This window comes from Gorilla gorilla, chromosome X (assembly GCF_029281585.2).
Source record: "Gorilla gorilla gorilla isolate KB3781 chromosome X, NHGRI_mGorGor1-v2.1_pri, whole genome shotgun sequence".
Lineage (NCBI taxonomy): Eukaryota > Metazoa > Chordata > Mammalia > Primates > Hominidae > Gorilla > Gorilla gorilla.
This window is the reverse complement of record NC_073247.2, coordinates 147,579,084-147,586,732: the sequence shown is the minus strand read 5'-3', so window position 1 is coordinate 147,586,732 and position 7,649 is coordinate 147,579,084.

The following is a 7,649-nucleotide window of genomic DNA, read 5'->3' as shown; positions in this document are numbered from 1 at the left end:
GCAGCATGTTTTATAATCCTTTGGGTATATACCCAGTAATGGGATGGCTTGGTCAAATGGTATTTCTAGTTCTAGATCCCTGAGGAATCACCACACTGACTTCCACAATGGTTGAACTAGTTTACAGTCCCACCAACAGTGTAAAAGTGTTCCTATTTGTCCACATCCTCTCCAGCACCTGTTGTTTCCTGACTTTTTAATGATTGCCATTCTAACTGATGTGAGATGGTATCTCACTGTGGTTTTGATTTGCATTTATCTGATGGCCAGTGATGATGAGCATGTTTTCATGTGTCTGTTGGCTGCATAAATGTCTTCTTCTGAGGAGTATCTGTTCATATCCTTTGCCCGCTTGTTGATGGGGTTGTTTGTTTTTTTCCTGTAAATTTGTTTGAGTTCATTGTAGATTCTGGATATTAGCCCTTTGTCAGATGAGTAGATTGCAAAAATTTCCTCCCATTCTGTAGGTTGTCTGTTCACTCTGATGGTAGTTTCTTTTGCCATGCAGAAGCTCTTTAGTTTAATTAGATCCCATGTGTCAATTTTGACTTTTGTTGCCATTGCTTTTGGTGTTTTAGACATGAAGTCCTTGCCCATGCCTATGTCCTGAATGGTATTGCCTAGGTTTTCTTCTAGGGTTTTTATGGTTTTAGGTCTAACATGTAAGTCTTTAATCCATCTTGAATTAATTTTTGTATAAAGTGTAAGGAAGGGATCCCATTTCAGCTGTCTACAGATGGCTAGCCAGTTTTCCCAGCACCATTTATTAAATAGGGAATCCTTTCCCCATTTCTTGTTTTTGTCAGGTTTGTCAGAGATCAGATAGTTGTAGATATGCAGCATTATTTCTGAGGGCTCTGTTCTGTTCCATTGGTCTATATCTCTGTTTTGGTAACAGTGCCATGCTGTTTTGGTTACTGTAGACTTGTAGTATAGTTTGAAGTCAGGTAGCGTGATGCCTCCAGCTTTGTTCTTTTGGCTTAGGATTGACTTGGCAATGCGGGCTCTTTTTTGGTTCCAAAATCAATGTGCAAAAATCACAAGCATTCTTATACACCAATAACAGACAGAGAGCCAAATCATGAGTGAACTCCCATGCACAATTGCTTCAAAGATAATAAAATACCTAGGAATCCAACTTACAAGGGACGTGAAGGACCTCTTCAAGGAGAACTACAAACCAGTGCTCAATGAAATAAAAGAGGACACAAACAAATGGAAGAACATTCCATGCTCATGGGTAGGAAGAATCAATATCGTGAAAATGGCCTCCTGCCCAAGGTAATTTATAGATTCAATGCCATCCCCATCAAGCTACCAATGACTTTCTTCACAGAATTGGAAAAAACTACTTTAAAGTTCATATGGAACAACTTTCATTTTGGTGGAATCACTTTGGTTTCCCCTGTTGAAAAAATTCCTCAATGTGTAACTAAGTCCTCTAGTCCAGCAGAGCCAAAAGTTGGCTTCTTGATGCACAGTTTGCTTCTTGAGCATAAGAAGCAACATTTTGTTACTAGATACCCAGGAGTAATAGCGAGAGAAGGCCCACATATTGCCTCCTTCATTCTTGAAGTCATAAATGTGGCTATGGGAGAAATAGTTCCATATACTTGAGGCTAGGATTCAGCTTTGCCACTTTCTAGATTGTCAGCCAAGCCCCACAAGGCACTGCCACAAAGCTGCAATGGCAACTCAGGCTTTAAAAGGTCCTCCAATGTTCTATTGAGCCAACCATTTCAGGATGTTGAAGAACATCACAAGACTAGTGAAGTACATTAGCATGAGCCCATTCCCATACTTCATTGCCTGTAAAGTGAGTTTGATGTTTAAAACTGGTGCAGTGTGGAATACCACGATGGTGGATACAGCCTTTCCTCATACCACAGTACCGATTTCCTTGAAGTTCCATGGGTGGGAATGAAAATCCATATGCAGAATAAGTGTCTATTTGAGCAAGATCAAAGTGATACCCCTTCAATCGTGGAAGGAGACCCAAGTAATCACAGTGCTACCTGGAAGCTGACTGACCACTCTGGGACATGGTGCCATACTGGGGACTCAGTGTTGGTCTCTGCTGCTGTCAGATTGAATAGTGAGCAGTGGCTGTAGTGAGATGGACCTGGTAAATGAAAGTTCATGTTGCCAAACCCGTAAATAAGCTTTATCTCAGCCACCATAATCATGATGCACCATTACTGCTTAGAAGATAGAGGGGTGCACCCAAGTAGGTATGGAGGTGTCTCAGGTAGCTTAGAGTGACCTCAGCCAAGACCGCAAGTATACGGCTACCTCAGTTCCACAACTTTAAGAAGTTAGACCTGCCCGTAACCCAAATGAGCTTGAAAACAGGTTCTCTCTGAGTCCTTAGTTAGTCAGCAGCCTGGTTGATACCCTAACTTTGATTTTGTGAGATCCTAAGCAGAGAAACCAATCCAGGCTGCATGGATTTCTGATCTACAGAACTGCTTATATATTTGTGTTGTTTTAAGCTGCTGAATCGGGGACAATTTCTTCAATTTCTTTTGCATTAGTAACAAACCTAATAGATGTGGTGCCTGCATATTCTGAAGTAACAAATGAAAATCAGGCATGATGTTTTTTATTTTCTAGTCAACTGGTCTCAGGGAACTCCACATGAGACCACAGGTGCAGGATTAGGGAAGCTTCTCTTTTTCTGGGCCCCGGTCCATGCTAGCAGGGTTTCAGTCACTTGTCAGTGGGTCCACGGTACTGCACAACATTTAGGTATATGCTAAAACAAGCATCTATTATGCAACTCGTTTCATGTTCCTTATTTAGTGGTAAGAAAGGCAAGATGTAAGAACTTGCTGTTCACCTTATAACCACCATCTTGACGTGCCAGACTACCAGATTGTTAAACGCTTCACTCAGTTAGAAGGCCCCTGATTTTGTGTGAGAATTATTTCTCACATAATGTCTTGCAAGTGTGTTGCTACCGTGTCTGGATTAGTTGCTACCTCCTTTTCAGTCAGCATAATGTCATCACTGCAAAGAATGGTGTCACATCTGGTTTAAGAGAGAGGTGGCCATTTTCCCTAAGAACTCGTTTAGGATATAAACCTAGAGAGTTGATATAAGCTTGAAATAGGAAATGATAGTACATTGCTGTCCTTTCTAGCTGAATCGAAACTCTTGTTTACAATTACTGAAAGAAAGCCAAACATTCACCTAATCAATATTGTATATCAGGTTCCGAGGGATGTCACAGTTGCCGACACAACAAAACCACCTGTAGTACAGCAGCTGCAGTTGGAACAACAATTTGATTAAGTTCATGGTGCAATCGGCTCACTGCAACCTCCACCTCCCGGGTTCAAGCAGTTCTCTTGCCTCAGCCTCCTTGTGTAGCTGGGACTATAGAAACGCATTATCACACCTGGCTAATTGTTTGTATTTCTTAGTAGAGACAGAGTTTCACCATGTTGGCCAGGCTAGTCTCAAACTCCTGACCTCAAGTGATATGCCCACCTCAGACTCCCAAAGTGCAAGTGCGAGCCACTGCACAGGGCCCCGGCTATTTTTTGTATTTTTGGTAGAGATGTGGTTTCGCCACTTTGGCCAGCCTCGTCTGGAACTCCTGACCTCAAGTGATCCACCCGCTTCTGCCTCCCAAATCCTGGGATTACAGGCGTGAGCCACTGTGTCCGGTGAAAACTTCACTTTTAAGTGAAACGCAGAAGCAAAATCTGACAATCAGAAAATGAGATACTGCGTGTTCTCATTCATATGTGGGAGCTAAACAATGGGCACACATGAACATGAAGGTAGAAACCACTGACTCTGGGGACTCCAAAAAGGAGGTAGAGGGGAGGGAGGGAGCGGGTCGGAGGGTTGAAAAACTACCTATTGGATACTCTCTTCACTATTTGGGTGATGGGTTCACTAGAAGCCCAAACCCCGGCACTGTGCAATTATATCCAAGTGAGAAATCTGTACATGTACCCTTCTGGCATCTATAATTTTAAAAAAGTTAACAAAGAAAGCTTCAGTTTCAAATCTTAACCAAATACACAGGAAAAGGATTACTATACTTGGACACCTTTACAGGTTTCTATGTTAGTTTTTGGTATTAAAGCAGAAACCTGTTCCTCGACCACTTTATTAATTGTATGTCCTCTTTGTACAAACATCGAAAATAGAAGACTGTCACTTTTGGTTCTGTAACTGTGATTCTTGACTGCAGTCTTCTACAGCTTTTACAGAGTTAATGGTCCCTAGTATCTGCCATTCTCCAATTGCCCTGGGTGGCGAAATCGCCGCCATAGTAAACTTTTCACTGATAATTAGAGTTTCTGGAAACATGCAGGGCTCGTTATTTAAGAGTGACTCCATTTGGGCATTCCAGTGGATGGCCTACAGGTTTTCTTGCAGAGTATACTAGAGTCTCCAGAATGAATAACCCTAGGAACTTGAGGAACTAGCGCTTTCCAGAATTTTGAAAGCCAAGATACAAATATTGGTTTTCTCAAAAGCACTGCAAGTGGGAAAGAAAATCCATATCTAGACTAAATGTCTGTCAGGTAAGAAGAAAGCACTTCTCTTTTTACAATAGAAGTGATCTATTGTAATCCACATACCAACTAGTGGCTGGCAGATCATTCTGGAGTCTGGTGCCAAATTGGGGGCTTAGTGTTGGTCTCCATTCCTGGAAGATTGTTCACTCAGCAATGACCGTAGCCAGGTTTGCCATGGTGAGTGGAGGTCCATGCTACTGCGCATAATCTCCAACCCTGCCAGTTTGACCACTTTGTTTGTTGAGCCGGTAAGATTGTGACACACGTGTTGGGGAAAGAGGCTGATTAATACCCAGATAATAAGTACCTTATCCATCTGATTATTAAAATTCTGCTCTGCTGAGGATACCCTTTGCTGAGAACTCTCATGAGACCCCAATATCTTCACATTGTATGTCCGTTTGGACAGGCCTGTCCACATATATTTTTTCTCAGACCTCCTTGTCACACATTTTTAATCGTGTGTTCTCAAAGTCCCTGACAATTCAGCGAATGAGTGGGACACAGCCTATGCATGATACATACTTACACGTCTGGATATGCCTCCTCCAAGAAGGTGCACTGCTCAAAGTTCTTCCCTCTGGGAGGATTTCCCTTCATCACTGTCCTTCAGGGCCGTCCCAGTCAGGACTGTCGTATGCAGCTGTCCACTTGTGGCTTGTGTGGTAGGCAGGATTCTAATTAAGCCCCACCAAGATTCCAGTCTCATGGTTATTCAATCAAATACTCCTATGAGTACTGCTCTGGTGGGATTTTTTAATGCAAAAAATGAGTATTTTATTTTGATAGCACTAGACGAAACAAACAAAACAACTGTTCCTACATCCAAGTGAAAACAATGTTTAAGCTTTCTTATCAATCAAATATATTCCAAAAGAAAATGTGTTCTATGAAGGTTCTGAAGCACAGGCAAATATTAACACAATAGGCTAAGAAGCTGTAATACTGAATATGACTCTCTTCTAACAGGGTACTTAACAAACATAATTTTTAATTTTAATTTTAATTAATTAATTTATTTTGAGACGGACTCTCCCTTTGTCCCCCAGTGACAATGGATCTCTGCTCCTTTGGAGTGCAGTGACGCGATCTCTGCTCACTGAAGCTTGCACCTCTCAGGTTCAAGTGATTCTCCTGCCTCTGCTGCCCTAGTAGCAGGGAGTACAGGTGCCCACCACCATGCCTGGCTATATTTTTTAATTTTAATTTTAATTTTTTTACAAACATAACTTTTGAATTACAAAACCAGTGAAGTAATCCCTTCCAAATAATTGTGTCAATAGTGAAACTGCCTGTTCCATTAAAACTCTAAAAATTTCGCTGTAATATTTTTTACCACTATGGACAATTCAAGTAAATTTTGCTGCACTTAAAATAAGTTGTGAAAGTGGAAAAATGGGCCGGGCATGGTGGCTCACCCCTGTAATCCCAGGACTTTGGGAGGCCAAGGCAGATGAATCACTTAAAGTCAGGAGTTTGAGACCAGCCTGGCGAACATTGTGAAACACCGTCTCTGCTAAAAATACAAATACCAGTCGGGCATGGTGGTGCATGCCTGTAATCCCAGCTTCTCGGGAGGCGGAGGAAGGAGAATTGCTTGAACCTGGGAGGCGCAGGTTGCAGTGAGCCGAGATCATGCCACTGCACTCCAGCCTGGGTGACAGAGCCAGACTGTCTCAAAAAAAATAAAAAAGGTGGAAAAATATACAAAGTTCCAGGTTAAAATGATTAATAGATGCAATATAATAAGGTTTCCCCTCCTTCCTTCCTTTCTTTCTCTCTTTCTTTCTTCCTTTCTTCCCTTCTTCCTTTCTTTCTTTCTTTCTTTTCTTTCTTTCTTTCCTTCCTTCCTTCCTTCTTTCTTTCTTTTTTTTTTTTTGTAGACAGTCTTACTCTGTCACCCAGGCTATAGTGCAATGGTGCGAACAAAGGTCAACGCAGCCTCAACCTCCTGGTGTCAAGCCTCCCAAGCAGCTGGGACCACAGTTACACGCTCAGCTAATTTTTGTATTTTGTGTTAAGATGGGGTTTCACCATGCTGCCCAGGCTGCTCTTGAACTCCTGGGCTCAAGGAATCCACCCCTCTTGGTCTCCCAAATTGCTGGGATTACAGACGTGAGCGACCGCACTGGGGACCTCATTTTTCTTATCAATTAACAATAATGGTTACCTTTAACAGATAGAGGTTGACTTTATTTATTTTTATTGATTGATTGATTTTTATTTTTAGACAGAGTCTCACTCTGTTACCCAGGCTGGAGTGCAGTGGCATGATCTCAGCTCACTGCAAATTCTGCCTGCCCGGTTCAAGCGATTCTCCAGCCTCAGCCTCCCAAGTAGCTGGTGGGATTGTAGGTGCATGCCACCACGCCCGGTAATTTTCTGTATTTTTAGTAGAGACGGGATTCACCATGTTGGTCAGACAGACTGGTCTCGAACTCCTGACCTCAGGTGGTCCAACCCCTTCGGCCTCCCAAAGTGTTGAGATTACAGGCGTGAGCCACTGTGGCGGGCCGGGGTTGACTTTAAAACACAACCCCCTCAAATGAAAATTTCAGTTTGTCGTTGTTGTTTTTCTTTTCCTTTTCTTTTCCTTCTTTCTTTCTTTCTTTCTTTTTTTTTTTTTCCTGAGATGGGGTCTCCTCTACCGCCTGGGCTGGAGTGCAGTGGCTCACTGCTACCTCCGCCTCCCAGGTTCAAGCCATCCTCCCACCTCAACTTCCTGAGTAGTTGGGACCACAGGTGCGAGGCCACTAGGCCCGGCTAATTTGTGTGTTTCTTTCTTTCTTTCTTTCGTTTTTGATTGGTTGGTTGCTTTGTAGAGCCGGGGTCTCACTATGTTACCCAGGCGATTTCATCCCGCTGTGTGAGAAGGTTCTGCCTTCCTCCGCATACGTTGCTGTGCGGTTGTTACTGAAGGTCGCCTGTAGAAGGCGCCAGAGTCAGCGAAGGGGAGGGCTGCGCTTCCTGGTTCTCTGGGGCACGAGGCTTCTCCTCAGCACTCTGGCGCCCCCAACAGGTTCCCAGTGTCGGCTGGGGCAGGCACGCTGTGGCTGGCTACTTCCCTTCCTCCCATCTCCCTTGGGCCAAACGGGATCGGTGCTTCTGGTG